Source organism: Diabrotica virgifera, chromosome 3 (genome assembly GCF_917563875.1).
Source record: "Diabrotica virgifera virgifera chromosome 3, PGI_DIABVI_V3a".
Lineage (NCBI taxonomy): Eukaryota > Metazoa > Arthropoda > Insecta > Coleoptera > Chrysomelidae > Diabrotica > Diabrotica virgifera.
The window spans coordinates 9,504,530-9,526,381 of record NC_065445.1 but is presented as its reverse complement, the minus strand read 5'-3'; the positions used below and the strand labels follow the sequence as shown (position 1 = coordinate 9,526,381).

The window sequence follows — 21,852 nt, the reverse complement described above, 5'->3', positions numbered from 1 at the left end:
TGGAATGGTACAGAGTAGTTTGCAGATTAGTTCTTGTCTCCAGACGGTATCTTATGCTGCTGATAGGTCAATAAAAATAACGGATGTTTTTAGCTTCCTTTGAAAACCTGCTTCAATATCTAACAATAAAACACTAAAAACTTTCAGTGTTTTATTGTTAGATAAAATGAACTTCCATCAAGTAACGGTCGAATCCATCAACTGGTTCAATATGTTTTGTTAGGGATAAGATCTGATCTGTACAGCTACGGTTAGGTCTGAACCTTGCTTGCTCAATGGCTATCAATTCAAATATATTTCTACTAATTCTGTTGTGGATTAAGCGTTCCAACGGTTTATATAGACACAGCTCAGCAGTGCAATCAACGGTAGTTTTGATGCTGATTATTTGCCTTTCCTGATTTTAATATAGTTACAATGGAGGCCTTTTTAAGTGAGTCTGTAGGGGATTTCTCCTGTTTTTAATATATCTGTAGAGAAATCAACCAGCCATTTTCTAGCATATTGCCACAGTGAAGTAAAATTCTGGATGGATTTTATCGGAACCGGGTGCCTTTCCAGACTTTTCTGATATTGCTGAGGTGATTTCTTTTGGAGTAAACTCGTCAGAGTACCTATACAAATGTAGATGGACATAAAGACTTCAGTATTTTCAACGAAAACTTTTCGTTTATAAATTTGCAAAAGTCTCTGTGTTATTGCGTTGCCGCTCCTGCAATACTTAGAGCAGATGTATCGATGGATTCTTATGTAGTTTTGTCTTCTGAATCCAAATCTGAAAACGGCATTTCGATATCTTTAACCGTCTTCGAGATAGTCGACCTCAAAATCTAAAATGTGACGTCACAATCCGGTTATTTCCTACCACGCACTAAACGTCAGCTGAAATCTTTGATTAGGAAGTAGGCTACTTTTTTAATCTGAATTTGTTAAGGAAAGCAAATGTTATTATTTACATTTGAGTTTGACACTTCGTGAATGTCAAACTAAATTTTAAATTATTTAGCTATTAATAAAATATACATAAATGACATTTTATAGTGAATTTAATTATTATATAAAATAATATGTGTAATAAATGTATAAAGTACAACATGAGTATATTTTGAAAGCAATAATACATATTATACTATATTAATAATGAATCAATAGAAACGATTATATTTAAATTTGGTAAATTATAACTCCACTCGACCAGCGCACGACCACACAACTCGAAATACAAGTACGCAAATATGGTTGCGTGAAGCGTGGCGCAAAGCCGTGGAATTTACGAGACTCGCTCGGTCTGTAGTAGATCCAAGTAAAGTAGTTTATCAGTAAAAAGTATCTTTATCATGTATGTATTGTTTATTTTACAATATTGGAAAATTGTTATTTAAAATGTGCTTTGGAATAAAAAAGTATGTTCTGATATATGGAAATTACATCCTTCTAATGGAAAAAAATATTTGACTAATTTTCTCAAATTATGGATAGGTACCAACATCGTTTTCATTTATAACTCTTGTATTTTTAATTTGACGAAGAAAAGTTATTCTTCATAAAAATCTCTTCTTCGTCTAAGATTTATGATGCAATCCTGAATCAAATTTTATTAATTTTATACGAGGTATGTAAAAAAATATGAATTTCAGTAAAGTATCTTTATAGTTCACAACATTTAAATTAGAATGATATACTTGCACATTAAAACATAATTTTTAATTCTAAACAGCTTTTCGTAATAGCAATTTTCTATATTATGAATTTAAATACGTACCTATATAAACAAAGTTTTCGTTATGATAATGCTCGAATTTTCAGCTTGTTAGTTCTTGTTTTACTGTTGTGGTGTGTCACGGTCTCTAGGTGTTCTTGAAGTTGCTACAATGTGGGAAAAGGGTGCACGTGCAAGGATAATATATTTTCTTTTCCTCAGAGTTTCGAATTCTATCGGATTACTTAAACATAAGTAATCGTTTTTTCCTTTCATGTGAAATTTAGGTTGTTGCAATATAAATGTAAATTGTATTATTTTGCTAATAATTTTTTTAAGTACAAAGTTCATTTTTCACTTGATAACTTACTCTCCCAAACTTCAAAGATATCTTTACCAAAAAACCATCACACTTGGCTCCGTGATTAAAAGATAAATTTCTCGAAAAAAATTTTTATTACCTGCCTACCTCAACCGATCAGCTTTCCACTGGCACTGGCACAGGTTCAAGATTTCGTTTATTTTCGAATCCTGAGTGATCTTAAGCGTGCTTTTCTAGTAAACTCACTAAATTTATACTTTTAACAAACATCTATCAGGTCGAATGAATAATAACTACGCGAGATTTTTTGTTTTTCTTATATAATTGATGGCGCGCTCGAAAATATTTACGCGAGATTAAATTTAGGAGTTTCTGCAATTTGTCACAGGTAGATTATTTTGTTGTGAAAATTAAGAACCCACAGAAACAAGGCTTTTTCTCGTATTACAGCCAATGGACCTATTGAACAATGTTTATGTTAAATATCATCTTCTTCCTCTTATTATTGTTGTAGATCTGTCAATCTGTTAATTCCGACATTGAAGTATTTCTTAAGAGATAGACTACCAGCTATCTCTACATCTTTTTGGTGGTCTCCCCTGTGGACGCTTGGCAGCTGGTTTTCCTTCTAGCGCAATTCTTGGTAGTCTTTGCTCCTTGATTTTTTATACATGACTGAACCATTCTCTTCGTCTTTGCATACCTTATCTTACTGCATCTTGCACGCCACATTGTTCCCTGATGATGTTGTTTCTTATTCTATCCCTTCTTGTCTTCCCTGTAATTGCTCTTAGTGTCTTCATTTCGGCTGTTCGTAGCGTGCTTTTGGTGTTAAATACTGTGTGTTGGGTAATTATCTTGTTATTTAGTTAAGTTGGTTTCGTGATCTATGAAAAATTTCTTATTTATCTAAAGTACCTAACCTAATAAATCAACAACGGACCAGATATTTACAGTGAGGCAGATCCTTGAAAAAACCCTAGAGTTCGGCGTCGACACCCACCACATATTCGTGGACTTCAAAGCCGCATACGACTCAGTTCATAGAGGTAAACTTCTACTTGCTATGGTAGAATTTAAAATACCGCTTCATCTTATCCAATTAACTGAACTTACGCTCACAGGAGCAGAGAGCGTGGTAAAGATCCAGAACGATTTCTCAAGACCCTTCCATTGCAAAAATGGACTAAGACAGGGTGATGGACTATCGTGTTTCTTATTTAACCTGGCATTAAAAAAAATAATTCGAGAGTCCCAAAGTAATACGAATGGTAATATCTTTAACAAATCAGTACAAATTGTCGGATACGCAGATGACATAGACATCATAGGTAGATCTAAAGAATCTCTGACTGAAGCATTTCAGTCGTTAAGAGCATCTGCACAGAGAATGGGGCTAAATATAAATGTTCAAAAGACCAAATATATGTGTTGCACTAGGTCAAGCAACCCGACACCTACAAGAATAATAATTGACGACCTAGAACTGAAAGGTGTCGACACCTTCATATACTTAGACGCGCTGCTAATGAAACAACGTCAGTGAAGAAATTAAAAGAAGAATAGTGCTCGCCAATATGTGCTACTATGGCTTAAGAAAACAGATGGCCTTTAAAAATACCTAGAAAAATTAAATTGACTGTCTACAAAACACTAACAAGACCAGTGCTAAAATATGGCTCAGAAACTTGGTCACTTACTCAGAATGAACACGAACTGCTCAAACGTTTTGAGCGAAAAATTCTAAGACGAATATATGGTAGCATAAAAGAACAAGGATTGTGGCGCAGGCGTTACAACTTTGAGTTGTATAGAAATTTTGGAGAACCCAACGTTGTAGCACACCCAACAATTCATTAAGATAGCACGCCTTAGATGGATAGGTCATGTAATCAGGCGAGAGAAAGATGCCATAGTCAGAAAAGTTTTTGACCGAAGAGGGCCGATAGGACAACAAGCAAGAGGAAGACCGAGACTTAGGTACCAAGATAACATAGAAACTGATTTAAAATCTATTGGAATTAGAGCATGAAGAAGTGTTGCCAGAGACAGGGGCGAATGGAGGATTGTTTTGAAAAAGGCTTTGGCTCATAAAGAGCTGTAACGCCACTGATGATGATGATATCTAAAGTACCTAATACTAGCAAGACTTTTGCTGAGCAGAATTCAAGAAGTCATCCACTTAGATGATTTAATTCCTGAGCATAAATTCGGATTTCGTGATAAATACTCTAGAATTCAACAATGCCATAGAATCGTCAACACAATCAAAGAGAAAATTGAAACAAAGAAAATGTAGTGCACCTCAGATATTCCTTGACGTTCATCAAACTTTTGACAAAGTATGGCATACAGGAAATCAGGTATAAGTAGGAATACAGGTTGCTATAAACGATCATACGCAGAGTCAACGGAGACAGTAGCAGCATTGGTCACCAAAATAACCAACGAGGAAGTGGCTCAAGCGCTTCAAAAAATAAAGAAAGGAAAAGCGGTAGGACCAGATGATATTCCTGGGGAAGTATGGAGAGCATTGGGAGAGACAGGAACAAGGTGGCTAGCAGGTCTATTTAATAGAATTATGGAAGTTGGACAAATGCCAGACGAATGGAGAAGCAGTATACTGGTACCTGTTTACAAAAACAAGGGAGATATACAACAATGTACAAACTACAGGGCTATAAAACTGCTTAGCCACACCATTAAAATATGGGAAAGAGTAATTGATAGACGGATACGTGAAGAAACCGAAATATCCGAGAATCAATTTGGCTTTATGCAGGGTAGATCAACAACAGATGCAATTTTCATTATAAGGCAGTTGATGGAAAAATACAGGAGTAAAGAAACAAACGCTCATATGGTATTCATTGATCTTGAGAAAGCATATGATAGAGTTCCTCGAGAGATTCTGTGGTGGGCACTCAATAAGAAAGGAGTCCCTGGTGAATGTGTAAAGATTGTGAGGGATATGTATGAGGGAGTAACGACTAGTGTTAGGACAGGTGTGGGAGAGACTGATAAATTTCATGTGAAAGTAGGATTGCATCAAGGTTCTGTGCTTAGTCCGTATTTATTCTCATTAGTTTTGGACCAGATAACAGCGAAAATACAGGGGAACATTCCATGGTGCTTAATGTATGCTGATGATGTCGTGTTAGTAGGAAATAGTGAAAGAGACTTAGAACAAAAACTGGAACAGTGGAGACAAGCTCTGGAGGAAAAAGGTTTAAAACTTAGTAGGACAAAAACAGAGTATTTGGAATGTTCATTTAAAGATGGAGCTACTACAAATAAAATGGTATCTTTGGATGGTGAAATAATTGTAAAAAGCAATAGTTTTAAGTACCTAGGATCGGTATTACAGAGTAATGGAGAAATAGATGGAGATGCATGCAGTAGAATTAGGGCTGGATGGATGAAGTGGAAAGAAGCGAGTGGTGTGTTGTGTGACAGAAAAATTCCAATGAAGCTGAAGGGAAAATTCTATAAAACAGCCATAAGACCAGCTATGATGTACGGAACTGAATGTTGGGCAGTGAAAAAGAAAGAGGAACAGCGAATGCATGTGGCGGAAATGAGAATGCTTAGATGGATGAGTGGAGTGACAAAGAAGGATAAAATTAGAAATGAGTATATTAGGGGAAGTCTAGGTGTGGCACCAATTGATGCCAAAATGAGAGAGCATAGGTTAAGATGGTTTGGTCATGTTCAACGTCGAGACGTTAACCACCCAATACGAAGAATAGCTGAAGTGCAGATTCCTGGAAGGAGTAGGAGAGGAAGACCAAAGAAGAGCTGGGGGAGACGATAAGGCAGGACATGATGGTAAAGGGGATTAACATTGATATGGCCCAAGATAGAATTGTGTGGAGAAATGCAATTAGGGAAGCTGACCCCGCATAGGGATAAGGCAAAGAGAATGATGATGATGATTGCTATAAACGATCATAACTTAAATATGTAGGAGCAACAATCACAAATGACAACAAAATAGAGCGAGGAGTTGAAACGCGAATAATGGTAGGAAACAGATCTTTCTTTACAATGCAATATCTAGTGTAGTCAAAACTTCTTTCACGAGGTGCAGAAATCTAGATATATAACACCGTAATACGACCAGCAGTCGCGTATGGAAGCGAAACATGGATGCGAAATGCTAACAAAAAGATCAAGATATACAAATAAATTGCTGGTGTGGGAAAGTAAAATCCTTCGAATGATATATGGCCCTTGCAGAGACAGCGTGACAAACGAATGGAGGCGCAGATACAAGAACGAGTTTCTATTCGGAAAGGAAAGTCTAGTCAGATATATAAAGGCCAATAGACTCAGATGGGCAGGGCTTCAACAATGTGTTCTGGGAAAGGCCAGAAGGAAGAAGGTCTGTAGAACGGTCTAGAGAAAGGTGGAAAGATGCAGTCAAAGAAAATCTGGAGAGAGTGGGAGTAAGACAATGGGAATTAGTGGCACAGAACCGACAAACATGGAAGGCAATAGTAAACGCGGCAAAGATCCACGAAGAGTTTTTTTACTTAATATATACTGCTCATGTACCTCAATCGGATAAAACACACTCATGGAAACATTTGTAGATGATACTATTATAATATTCACAGATACAGATCCAATAAGGGCCACTGAAATACTACAAAGTAATATGAATGTGCTGCAGAAATGGCTAGGGAAATGGAAAATTAGAATAAATGCAACAAAGTCTGCGCAGATAACATTTACAACTCGAAGAAACACCTGCCCACCGGCAAACTTATACAATGCCCCCATCCCTGTCTCCAATGTGGGTTCCTTGTTGCTATGTTACTTTGTAGGACTATGATCCTGGTTTGTCCTGTTTTAGGTGAAGTAACAACTCTTCAGAACGTGCTATCCGTATCTGGATGTGGCCTTTGATGTACGTTCGATGCACCACTGGTGATAGTCTGGATCGTTGGTGGTCTGGTCTCTGGGGGAACCGCTGCCAGAATCATCCGAGGAGAAAGGGTTGTGTGAACGGTTCTTTTCAGAATTTTGATGCTAAAACAGAATGAATTTTCCCATCCCCATCCCCACCAAGAGCGTAGTGAAATACGAAGGAGTCCACCTCGATGAAAAATTAACTTGAAAACACCATATACAAACCAGAAGACGCCTTCTGGAACTAAAAATCGGAAGTATGAGCTGGCTAGTAAGCAAAAAATCGCAGCTGTCAATTGACAATAAAATAACAATATTTAAATCATACTAACACCTATCTGGAGATACGAGATCGAATTATGGGGATGTAGCAAACCATTACTGGACTACTGGTGCGCCATAGTATGTTTCAAATCAGACACTACACAATTAGTTCCAACATTCCATATGTAACGGAAGTCATCGGTCATGCTACCGAGAAATATACAAACCTCAGCAAGGAACACCCTACCAATCAGTTGTTAAGGATAGGAGAGCTTTTCAACCAGTCGATAGAAGGAAGATTGAAACGGCTCTGGCCAGAAGACTTAAGCCATTTCCAATCAACCATCAATGGATGGTACCTGCTACAAGCCGTATTCTTATTTAGAATCCCACAAGGATCGTTACTCACCGGAGGGACCGCAGGCGTTCGGATACATAATTAGCGTCTCTTTGTAAAGACAATGAAGTCGACTTTAATAAGTAACAAGACATTTACATAATCGAGAAGAAGTATTGGAATTTTGTCCTTGGCAACTGGTTTACATCCAGTACACTACATGAATGAGAGGAACATCAACAGGATCACAGGGAACATATTGAGTTAAAATCGCAAACGAAAAGACTAGGTCTGGAAATTTACACAGAAAAAATAAAAATAATGATACAGACGAGAAGAAATATAGTCCCACAAAGCATTATACATGAAGATGATATTGAAATGGATGGAAAGTTTACATACATGGGAGTAGAAATATTTGCCGATCGATCAGAAGATGGAGAAATACGAAAGACAATAACGCAGGCAAACAGAGCTTATTTTACCCCCTCCCATATATTTCGGTCTAAAAACTGTCCACCCAAATGCAAAGAAAAGAATCTATAAACTCTTAATTCGACCAATAGCATGCTATGGCAGTGAAGCATGGGCCCTTAAAGAAACATCAAAAAACAAGCTCGACACATTCGAAAGGAAAGTACGGAGAATACTAGGACCTGTGAGGGAAAACGGAATCTTCGGAATTCTATACAGCAACGAGCTTTATCGACTTTATAAGGAAACACCGCTGTCAGACTTCATTAGAATACAAAGATTGCAATGGACCGGACATGTGATAAGAATGGGAGAGGATAGGCTACCAAAAGGAGCATTGAACGCTAGAATGCAGGTAAAAAGACCGGTTGGAAAGCCAAGAAAGAGCTGGGAAGCTGCGACGCATAAGCACTTTTAGGGATCCGTGCATAGAGAAGAGCAGCCACAGACAAACAAAGGTAGAGGCAAAAAATAAAGGAGGTCCAGGCTCTATTTGAGCAGTAGTGCCGTAAAACATTGGTTTATAATATCAGTAGTGATTCCGAATGTCAACACTGTCACTTGTAATCTTCAACAAATTCTAACAAAAACAAAATGTAATTTTTATTACAATCAATTATGGTTTAATAGCATATAGGTAAATACAATATTTAACTTAAACATGCCGCAACGAAACAGTTTGAGAAATTCTTTTAAGATGTATTAAAAATTTAAATGGTACATTAAATAAGAAACGTCTGGTACATATCTAGGAGTTCCAGATATCCCGGATATTTTTAAAAACGTCGAAGCATGAATTATAGCACCAGGTCTGCCGCCAAAGAAAAAAATATTAAAAGGCGATACAAACGTGTTTCCGTTCGTTAGTTGAGAGCTAAAAGTAACTCAAAGTGTACATACGGTGTTCGATATGATAAGCTTAAAAGTTTTCGAGAAGCTTTTATAACGTAAATAAATTGTGATAGAAATGACAGGCTTGACAGCGAGCATCATGGTTGACGTGATAAATGGCTGTGCCTAATTTCGTCCGGTCTGATTTTGATTTCGCTAAAAATAATGCAACCGATTGATAGGCATAAGTAGTCTATGCACTTGAACTAATTTTTAGGCTATTTTTAACTGTGTATTTAACGAAAATAAAATTTAGAATTACATGGATGCAAATGAATTATATTAAGGGCGTAGGTGCAAAAGTTCGCGCCAATGTGTTTTAAATGCATTAATCTTTTTTTTTTTCGAATCCTAATGAGTATTTTTGAAAAATTTGAACACAGAATGAAAGATTACGTTATTGCCAAGGACCGAAAGTCCCTTTGAATAACCAAAAAGTTTCTTTTTAATGAGATATTTAAAATTAAAAATCACACTCAATTTTCTCTTTTTTACCCTGTAACTTATTAAAATAAACATTATAGAAAGTTTCAGAGACTTTCGGCCCTCGCTAATAATGTAATCTTTCATTCTGCGTCTAAATTTTTCAAAAATACTTACTAGTTTTCTCAGGATTCGAAAAAATGAATGCATTTAAAACACATTGGAGAGAAATTTTGCAATTTTGTGAATTTTCTTTGAAACTATGTATGGTAGAATTATTTTATTTTTAAATTAAATAAACATATTAAATAAAATACCCTTCAAACAATATTCTTCAAAAAAAAATTCAAGACAAAATATTGGAAAATATGCCAACGGGGGCAAATTTTTACAGACTGCAGATTTTTATTTAAAAAAATGGATTTTGCGGTGGATATATCAGAACTCATTGGATCATGTGAAATAAAAAATTCAAAAACATTTTTTAGTTTTGTTAATTCCCCGAGGTAAAGCTGTCGAGTTTTTTTTTGTGTTAACGATTTTTGAATTTTTCAAAAGAAGTCAAAAAACGAAATTTAAAAAAAATAGTACAAATCAACAAATTTATTATTCTTAAACAAAAAATAAGCTTAAACAAAAAAATATCTGGACAGCGTTGCCTCACGAAATGACTAAAGCAAATCTATACAAAATCTATGCAAAATACAGTGTCAATAAAACGCATTTAAAATTTTGACAACTTTTATTTTCAATACTCATTCGTCCTCTTTTTTGTCTGTCAAATCGTAAAGTGATGCACACTGGAATATGTTTTTGAATCGCAGAGTAATCTACAAAAGAGAAGGGGAACAGCTGTCAAACGTTTTTCACTACGCTCAAGCGCGATGGCGCGAAACCGCTGCATAGTGACTTGAAGGTTATATTCAACATGCTGTATTTCCGGTAATTTTGCTTCAATTAATCTGAAATTTTCAGCGAGTATTCTTCAAGCCATGCACTTTTATTAAAAATAATGAAAAATCGAAAATTTCAAAATTTTCAAACTATACCCGCTTCTTTAAAAAACAGTGATTTATCTATTTTTCTTTTATCATAATAATATATATATTTTTTCTATTTCAGATTCCGAAAAGTCCCAACATACAACATTCAAAATTCCAAAAACACCTTATCGACGCACCTCATCCCATCGACCATCGCCGGAGCGTAGTGCAGATCCCTGCACAAAGTCAAAAGTCAAGAAAATGCCGCCGGATAAAGTGACGCCATTTTGTCGAATTTCCATCACTTGCTCGTGCAAGACTACGTATTTATATTTTTATAATTGTTAAATATTTTAGACTAGATCATTGTTTATGGTTAGGTGTAAATAAACATTATCTGTTTTTATCGATTTTTTACTCTTTTCAAATACAAAAAATTTAAAAAAGAAACTACAATCACAGAAACAGGATAGAAAATGGACGTAGATTAGTCCGGACTAGACTGAAGAACTTAAAAGTGAATATGATTATAAAATAACAGACAAAAAACAAATAGTTCAAAATGTGTGACTGAACTCAATAAACTATTAGTAGAAAGCGATCCTAGGCCAATAAGAGCCAGAGTAACGATAAACCTACAAAAAGAAAGGGCAAAGATGATAAACAAATGCAAACGCATAGTTTAGAATCCACCAAAGCAGCCAGAAGCATACATAAATAATCTAGCCGAAACTTTACAGAGTAATAATCCCAAAGTTTTAAGTATCGACGATCACAAAAAAGCGAAAAGATTCGCAAACATACAAAAGCTTGGACGGAAATACGATGAAAGTTAAACAAGAAAGAAAAAGGAAACAAAGAAGAATATATAAAACTAAATAAAAGAATTTAGGGAGAAATTAGAAAAGATCTAAGAAGATATAATACTAATGTATTTACTCAAACAGTAGAAGGGAACAAAGGTTTAAAAATAATTAAAAGAGAATTCATACAAAGTAAAAAAGAAATATATAAGCTGAAAGACAAAGACGGAAAGGCAATAACAGATAAACAGGCATTCTGAAATAACTAGAAAGTTATATAAAAACGTTTATACCAGCTAAAGAGCATAAAACAATTTCCCAACACGAGTAAGGACTCTCATAAATCAGGAATCTGAATTACTTTTGCCCATTAAAGTATCAGACGTAAGAGCAGATTTAAAGGAAATGAAAAATCATCGATCTCCAGAGTGATGACGTACTCGTTATTGAGACAACAAAAGTAGGAAGAGAAATTCTACTAAAATCAGTAAACGAATAACTGTTTAAGAGGCAACATCCCAGGCAACCAAACGACGTTTTTATAACGTAGATAACACGTCATAAAAATGACCAATTGACGTGTTTCTATGACGTAGTACCGACGTTGAAAATCACGTGTATTTGTCTCATCGATTTGACGTCATAATTGTGACGACTTTAAAACGTCTAAAAGGTGACGACTTTTATACGTCGGTAAAATCACGTCTTTAATACTTTCAAAAAGTGACCTCTTTCAGATGTTTTAAAATAGGTAGCATAAAAAATAGGTAACATGAAACCTATAGGTCTACGTCCCATGTGTCGATGAAGATATACTACCATTAGTTTAAGATCGCTTGTGCATTAGAAACAATTTAACATTGATTCTGCATGATTGTACCAGCCCTCGCATTATAGAATGTTCACTATTTATATAAGTATACCTACTTACTGTATCAAAACTGAAAAAACATACAAACTAATAAATAATTTATTAACAAATTACTCGATAACATATAATTAGTTCATTAACAGAAAATAAACATAAGCTCAAACAGTTCTCAAGAAGAATACTGCATCCCACATAACAATTTCATGTTCTTAGTAGATTCATAGAACATACTTTTCAGAAAAAGTATATACTAAGAATATGCGTAATTACCATTGCGAATGTGCAGAGCACATACTGAGTATATACTACATTACAGTACTTAAACGTTCTATGTATATACTTAGAATGTACTACCGCACTTCTTCTCAGTATATACCAAGAATATACTTTTTAGGATATTCTAAGAAGGTGCTATAAACCTTCTATTTATATACTTAGAATGTACTACCTCACATCTTTTAGTATATAGGAAGAATGTACTTTTTAGTATATGGGAAGAATATTACAAGGAAGTGCTATATTGCTCAGAAGCATGTTTTCAGCATCACCGAATCTCATCCTAGGTTCTACTTTCTACTAAATTTACATATTACATATGAGAATGTAGTTAGTACATTCTACAATATTACTTAAAAAGTAAATATAAAATATTATATAAATTTTAGTTAGTTATATCAATATTATATAGGTAAGTAGGTATATATATTTAGTTATTATGTGCATATAAAAATAAAAATGCTGAATATATAAATTTATATATTCATATTCATATACCTATCGTACCCAAATAAATATTATGTAACATATGTATGTAAATAACTAAAATTTATATGTTGCTTATATGTACCTATATACATACTTACTATTTAAGTAATATTGAAGTACCAAAATGAATTTTTTATTTGTAAGTTGACAGCAAACAAAATAAAACGTTTAATTATGCATGTTATTCCTATTCCTGGTTGAAATACTTGGTCTTCCTCACAACACAGCATAGACATTGTTAGTGTTAAGTGTAGACACAAATGCCAAATGCCTATTCAGTAACTATTTTCATATTTTGTATTTTTCCTTTGTTCCCAACCCCCTACCCGCTAACCCCTATGCAGGTATGCAGCGGTCGTTTCCGCTTTGTTTGTGCCGGTTGTGGGTTTTGGCTCAGCCACACAGCTTACCTGAATGTCAATTCCATGTAAAAATAAAATTCTTCATAAGAATACTCAATAAACTTAATCAAAATAGTAAATGCATTTCAGTTATGAAAGCGAAACGACAATTTCTCCTTTTTCGTTAATACAATTAATTCTTAAACATTTTTACCATACAATTAAAACAATTTTAAATAATGAATTCGGTAGTTTAATTAATAGTACCTACATACATAAATTTTTAAATTTCATTAATTATTCTTAACGAAGTTGATAATCTATAGGCTAACATTATTCTTCCTATACATACATATATATTATTTTTAAGATATTTTAAAAGTATCTACTTATAAGTATGTGTTAAGTATGTACTTATAAGTATGTGCTAAGAATATTCGGTAAAAGTATATTCTGAGAATAGTATCTACTTATAAGTATGTGTTAAGAATGTACTTATAAGTATGTGCTAAGAATATTCGGTAAAGGTACATTCTAAGAATAAACTTTTACGAATATTCCGAGTTACTACGTACACGAATGTACTCAGTATATTCGGTACGAGAATATACTTTAAAGTATGTGCAAAGAACATGAAATTTAGAATGTTTTTTAAGGTACATGCTATGCTTGTACTACGCATATACTAAAAAGAATATACTCTGACGAATGTTGGTAGTATATGCTTAGAACATGATACGAACATCATTGTTATGTGGGATTAAACTAACTCACTGAGCAAAAACGAATACAAATCTCTTAATTAACACGTTTCTTCAACTAAATATCTAAATGAAAAGTCTTATTTTATCACACAAGACACAAACCACGTAAACAATAAATGAGAAATTTCTTATGAAAATTATTTAACTAAATTGTTTGGAGTAATACAAACAAGCTCCTCCCAATTTTGTGACGTCAGACTTAAACTGTCTGAAATGAAAACGTTTTTTAAACGTTATTTTAACGTCATTAATCTTACGTATTTAAAATCACCTACAATAGACGTCTATATGACGTAATTTTCAAACACGTGTATATATTCAACCAAAACTGACGTTTCCTCGACGTTATATGACGTCAGTTGGTTGCCTGGGATCAGCATGCGAAAAACGCGTTCCAAGATTGCAGCCTTAATTTTGAATAATTTGTCCTTATATTTGGCACACATATTCGTAATATATTAAAGAATGGTCCAATTTGAGAGATAAGATGTTAGTATGTGGAAATTACTCTAAATAAAATATTTAAAAAACGAGTCTGTACCGCCATTAAGAAGAACAAATAAAAAAATATGAAAGAAATTTTAAAAAACGCTTTTTTAGTTACAAGTGACTAAAATTTAAAATATTATAAAAAAATCAACTAGAAAGCAAAAAATACAAAAAAGATGAAAAAAGAATGTGTGTGTACTTTGTACACACGTAAGAAGTTATACTTCTATTATATGATTATATGATTATAAACGAAATTAATATACTTTTTATTTATATTTTTTTTAAATATTAAATTAATTTATACTTACTACTTCTCAAACATTTTTATTAAAACAGTGCCAAAAATTAAAATAATAAAAAAATAAAACACACACAAACACACTAAAAATGCCACCAATATTTCTGAACATTAATTGTCGGAAAAATTTTTAACTAAATACGTATTTTCTGAAAATAAAATTATATAATAAATATACTTAGGTCAATCATACAATCCTACAATCATAAAATGTATAAAAAAAATAAAACAAGAATGTGTGTGTACTTTGTACGCACGTAAGAAGTTATACTTCTACTACATATTATGTGATTTTTAAGACTATACCAAAAATTTAAAAAAATAAAAGAATAAAACGCACACAAACACATCGAAAAATGCCACAAAGAAAAAATGATTTCTGGACGATAATAATTGTTGGCAAAAATTTTAAATACGCATTTGCTGAAAAAAAAAAATTATATAACAAATATACTTACAATCATAATATGCATAAAAAAATAAAAAAATAAAATTTGCACCGGGAATTGAACCCTTGAATTTCGTGCCGCTTTGACTCGTAATCGAAGCGTAGACTCACTCGTCCAATCGCACATTATTTATCATGTGGAAAAATACGGTAACTGAACATTTTACTGTTTGACAATTGTTTTGAAAATTATGTAGTTTAAATTTTGTGGAAGAAAATATAAAAATATAACAAAACAGTAAGAAAACAATATATTAGATGAAGATTGGTAGAACTTTTGTTGGTAATCAAATTAAGTATGTAAATCAAAGCATTACATACCTACTAGATAAATAAATCTACGCCAAAAAATCATAATTTAAAAATAAAAATCGAACCTAATTTGGGATTTCTCTCTAAAATCCGCATTCTTGAGAAAATAAATGTATGTATTTCAACCTAATCCAAATGTATAATTACAATATGATTATAATAAAAACTAGGTACTTACCAAATTAGAATGAGTTTTCCTTTTCCAAAACAGTCCAAAAGTCCAAAAATATAGGTATATGAAAACTATTTAAAAAGGCAGTATAAGTATTAACTAACGTTTGTTTGTTGTTTCTTTTCACACAAATTTTAAAACGCAACAACCATAAATAATCTAACTACAGCTGTGCCACAGCCGCCATATTGAATAATTTTTGACATGTCATTTGAACATCCAATCAGAACAAAGTTATAATGCGCATGCGCCCGGTCGCTAAATTTTTCCATATAAAAATTTACCCTCTATCGCCGGTAAAGAAGTATAACTTCAAAAATAAAAGTTTCTATTGGGATTCGAACCAACTTACCACGCGGCTGGTATTTGCGTTGTATTGGGATTCTCTCGCATTAAAACTGCGCCACAGAGACAGCTTGTCATTATGTGCGAAGATCGTCTAACTAAACAGATTAACCTTTTGACATTTTTAACTTACCTATGTAAATTAAATTATTTTGATTTTGAATTGAAATGATTTAGAATTGAAAAAATACAACAAAACATAGAGTAAGAAGACAATATATTATGTAAATATAAATATAAATTATGTAAATAAAAGTATTACATACTACTTATGTATTTTGGTAGGTTCAAGGTAGGTATCGGAGCCCGTATAACAACTAATAAATTTCGCAATCACTTGCGTCGTGCAAAGTGGCTATGTTCAAATATCATAACAAAATTTGATCAACTATTTATAAAACACTTACCAGTGAAAGATTCTTTAGCTTTGAATAAGCGAGATCTGCGGCACTCATACTAGGCACAGTTTGATGAGCTTTCACATTGGCATGAAACAATCATCTCTTCTATGTAAATAAGTCCAAAAATATAATATGAAAACTATTTAAAAAACCATTAACTAACTTTTTGTTTGTTGTTTCTCTTCCTACAAATTTTAAAACGCAACAAGCATACATTATAACCAAACGCAGTCCCACAGCTGCCATATTGGATAATTTTTGTCATGTCATTTGAACATCCAATCAGAACAAAGTTATAATGCGCATGCGACCGGTCGCTAGGTTTTCCCATATAAAATTTCACCGTCATTACGCCCGTAAAGAAGTATAACTTCAAAAATCTAACACGTTCGTCAAAGAACAGCGTGGCGCGTCTTCATCGAATAAACGGTTTTCGCCCCACGCTTTTCTTTAACGAATGTGTTACATTTTTTCATTTTTTTTATTTTTTGCATTCTAGTTAATTTTTTTTATATTTTTAATTTTAGTCACTTGTAACTAAACTCAACTGTCATTCAACTAAAAAAAGGGTTTCTTAAAATTTTTTTTTGATATTTTTTTATTTTTTACTTTTTAGTCTTATAGTTTTCAAACATTAAAATATATCGTCATGTTTATTAAAATATGTATAAAACACGATGTACTAACATGAAAAGTAGTCGGAATCGGCAAAAAATTTGGAACTTTATTGTTTATTTATGAAGCATAACGTAAAAAATTAACGTAAAAAGTGAAATTATGTATAGTTCATATCATTAGCTAGGTACAATCCGTAAAAGTTTAAAGTTTTTACATTGTAAAAAACAAGAGAATTTAAGTATTTTCCATTAAAATCGTTTTTTTTTTATTTCAACAATTAATAAACACAAAAAATATTTTTTATCGACTATTCGTGTATTGTTCCCGCGAATGCCTAGGTCTGCAAATTTTCATTCATTTGCATTGGAGAAAAGGCAGTCAAATTAAAGTCTAAAGATTTGACGCAAACTATTGAACTAAATAAAAGCGTTTAAAAATACATTTTCTTCAAATAAACTTTTTTATCCCATGCCTAGATTTTGTGTCACATTGAAATTACTAAAAATCAATTATCTATAACCAGAACTCGAACTTGAGAGACTTGGCAACATTTAGAGCGCCTATGAGTATATTTCTACTCCCAGGTATGTACCGTAGGCAAACAGAGCTTATTTTGTCCTCTCCCATATATTTAGGTCTAAAAGGGTCCACTGAAATACAAAAATGAGAATCTATAAAACCTTATTTGACCAATAGCATGCTGTGGCAGTGAAGCCTGGGTCCTGAAAGAAACATCCAAAAAGAAACTCGACATATTTACCCCAGTTAATAGGGAAAAAAACATGAAAAAATGTTAAACAGGGTTTTGAAGGTGCTAAACGGTAGATGAGAGATAACTGATGATAATTCCGTGAAGACGTACAGCTAATTTTTCTTCTTTTTTTTTAAACAGGTACAAAGAATGAAAAACTCAGTTTTTTTACTATAAAACGTTTCTTGTTAATTTTAGAGAAAAAGGTTTTAAATAAGTGTTGTAGATCTTAAAAAGTTCTTTAATTTGATAGTACTCATAATAATATACATAAACAATTGACCTAGATAATTGCAAGCAACTCTCATTTTTGCACTAATTTTTAAATAGTAATAACTTTACTTTTTACATAATGATATATAATTTAACTACTTTAAATTATGCCATTTAATGGTTTATTTAAGTGCACTAAATTTCAACCAGATTGACCAAATAGTTTGTAAGTTATTCAATTTGTTTATCCCAGAGAGCAATTATTTATACAACTGTTCTTGCCCTAACAGTGAATCTAGAGATATTTAGCAAATCGCAATCAATTATTCGAGAGTCTACTTTTAAGATGCATTAAGAAAAAATTAACATTTTATTAAAATTGTTATTAAAAAACTCGTTTGAAAAAGACCCTACTTTCTAGGTTATAAACAATTTGAATAACTTTGACAGTTTTTATGTCACACGCTTGCATGTAGGCTCACTGAAAAGCTGGTGAAAAAATACATATTAAAAAAGAAAAAATAATTTTATATGACAAATAGGAATCAAGTTAGTATTTTTTTTATAAATCAAATTTTGCATTGTTTATAAACATTAAGAGCTGAAAATTTATATATGGAAATCTATATTTTACGATCCAGTTTATAGATTGCATATGCAGTGAAATAATAAAAACTTATGACCTGTTAAACTGATGGTACTCGTGAAACACCACCAACGAAAGTGAAGGTGGGAACTGTTCAAGCTTCGCTTCCTTTTTTGGAAAAAAACTGCAATATATTATCACCTTCCATAGCACGCACAACCTTTTTTTTTAACTGGAGTAGCTCAAAAAAATACTAAAAATTGTGCAAATTTCACCTTGCACAATTGGAAAATTGGAAAATCCCGTGAAAATCAATTGATTGAATTTTACTATAAAAGTTATTGAATTTTACAAGTATTTCTTAAAAATTCTTTAAATCATTAAGTAAAGTATATTTTTTATATAAATATATAATAATTATAAATTAGTACAATACATTTTTTTTTATTTGAAATAATTAAAAAGTATTTAAAAGTCCTTAATAATTTTTAAAAAATTGTTTGTTTTATTTTGTTTCTGAATTATTATGAAATGTTATTTAATTTAATGAAACTATTAATATTTGTTTAGGTAGGCATCTAATAAGTATAAATATGTAATATGTTTGCACTATTTAATGATGTATGTTTAAGTTCAATAATTAGAATAAAAGTCATATATTTGTTTTGATAGTAATATATATATTTTAATAAATTCATATAATTAATTATAAAAATAAAAAAGTAAAACATTGTTTATGAATTTTAATTTGATTGTACTAGTGAACGTCTATAACTTCTAAATCGCTTCTCGGCAAGTTACAGTTCATCCTCTACAAAGTCTGACTCGACATCGTCAAGAACCACTGCAGCGCGATTACAACATTTTTTCTCTTCTTCCACTGCACAGTTTGTACAAAGATCCGTACAGTTTATACCATATTTTTTACAACCATATCTTGTACTTTTGCAACCCGTTGAACATTTAGATGTAATTTGTTTTAATATCTCTTCAGGGATCAAACAATCTAAGGTGTAAATAGGTTCAAAACCCGTATCAGTTTTTTGCCATCCATATTGGATAGCATCCAGTTTTTTACCTAACCAGTGTTGTAATTGATGATAAACGCGAAGTACATGCTGATAACCTGCACCTTCTGTTGGGGGCAAATTTTTCCAATCTAAAAGATTTTTTCCCTGTATTTCTTATAAATTGTAAAAAACGTAACTCATTTAATGACAATATGTTATTATGTTTTTTTATATGTAACATCAATTGCAGCAGAATACAAAGCAACAATGATATCACATCCGTTTTTCATGATGTCCTCCTTGTTAGTATTCTCGTCGTAAAAAATATTTATCAGATCTACAATTTCTGACGATGCAGTTAATAATTTGAATTTTCCTTGATTAAAAAAAGAGGAAGTTGTATCACACCCAGTAAAAATATATAAGAACCCAACGTATTTTCTTAGATGAGAATGTTTAAAACTATTACAACTATAATAGATAGATTTTCCTTTTTCGCCTTTTTTTTTCAAAATACATATATGTTATTGTCCGGAGCAGAGAGTTGCGTCAATATTATGAGTATATCAGTATCATTACCAATTATTACAATGGTCTTGCTAGTTTCATATGTATGTTCGATGTTCGTGAAGAGCTGTCTGCACTATTAATACGTCCGCATCTTCATCTGCTACTTTAGTTCGGTACCCAGATTTGTTGAGCTCTGCACATAAAAGTTGAATCAATTGCTTTTTATTTTTACTAACTGCTAAAAATATTTTTTGTTTTATGGATAAGATCGTGTTTTCAACCAATTTAATTTCTGGGCCTGAGCTAATTATTATTGTATATTTATATAAATAATATACTTTAATTAGTAAAATATAAGTAATTCTTACGAGAAATTATTGTAAAATTAAAGCAAGTAATAGCAATTAAACTGCAAATTTTTTCAACATGTTTCAAATTGGGATTCCATTCTAAAAAATAAAACGAAGCTATTTTCACCTTTACATTTGTTGGCGGTGTTTCACGAGTACCATCATTTTAACGAGTCATGACTTTTTATTTTTTTTACTGCATATGCAATCTATGAAGTGGGTCAGAAAATATAGACTCTCTTAAACAACTTATTCAATTTTCAGCTCTTAATGTTTATAAACAATGAAAATATGATTTATTGAAAAAAAAATTCTAACTTGATTTCTATTAGTCATATAAAATCCATTTTATTATTTTAATGTGTATTTTTTCACCAGCTTTTCATGAGCCTACATACGAGCGTGTAGCATAAAAACTGTCAAAGTTATTCTAATTGTTTATAACCTAAAATGTAGGGTCTTTTTCAGACGGTTTTTTTAACAACAATTTTGATAAAATCTTAAAACATTTTCAATACATCTTAAAATTAAAGTCTTAAATAATCGATTGCGATTTGTAAAATATCTCTAGAGTCACTGTTAGGGCAAGAACAGTTGTTTAAACAATTGCTGTCTGGGATAAACAAATTGAATAACTTATAAACTATTTGGTCGATCTAGTTGAAATTTGGCACACTGAAATCACCCATTAATTGGCATAATTTGAAGTAGTTAAATTAAATATCGTTGTGCAAAAAATACAGTTATTAATATTTAAAAATTAGTGCCAAAATGAGAGTTTTTTACAATTATCTCGGTCAATTGTTTATATATTTCAATATGTGTCCCACCAAATTGAAGAACTTTTTAAGGTATACAATATTTATTTGAAACATTTTTCTCTAAAATGGATAAGAAACGTTTTATAGTCAAAAAACTTAGTTTTTCATTCTTTGTAACTGTTTTAAAAAAAGAAGAAGAAAAATTAGCTGTACGTCTTCACGGAATTATCATTATTTATACCTCATCTATCGTTTAAAACCTTCAAAACCCTGTTTAACATTTTTACGTGAAATCGACGATTTTTTTCCCTATTAACTGGTGTAATTCGAAATAGAAGTACTGAGGAGAATACTAGGACCTGTCAGGGAAAACGGAATCTTCAGAAGTCGATACAACAACGAGCTTTATCAACTTTATAAGGAAACACCCGTCAGACTTCATTAGAATACAAAGATTGCAATGAGCCGGACATGTGATAAGAATGGGAGAGGATAGGCTACCAAAAACAGCACTGCATGCTAGAATGCAGGGAAAGAAACCGGTTGGAACGCCAAGAAAACTCTGGGAAGACACAGTAAATAGCGACGAACAATCCCTTTTAGGAGTCCGTATATGGAGAAGAGCAGCCCCAGACAAGCAAGGGTAGAGGCAAAAAATAAAGGAGGGCAAGGCTCAATTTGGGCTGTAGTGCTGTAGAAGAAGAAGATGAGTATAATAATTATTGTTATCACAA

The 21,852-nt window shown here is 32.3% G+C and overlaps 1 long non-coding RNA gene across 1 annotated transcript in view; it reads left to right on the top strand.

The window, feature by feature from the left end:
* LOC126881775 (uncharacterized) overlaps positions 1-10,713 on the top strand; it is a 46,309-nt gene extending 35,596 nt beyond the window's left edge. Inside the window, exon 3 of the long non-coding RNA XR_007696981.1 lies at positions 10,447-10,713. This is a non-coding gene — a long non-coding RNA (uncharacterized LOC126881775). The remainder of the gene's footprint in view (positions 1-10,446) is intronic.
* Positions 10,714-21,852: the final 11,139 nt, after the last annotated feature.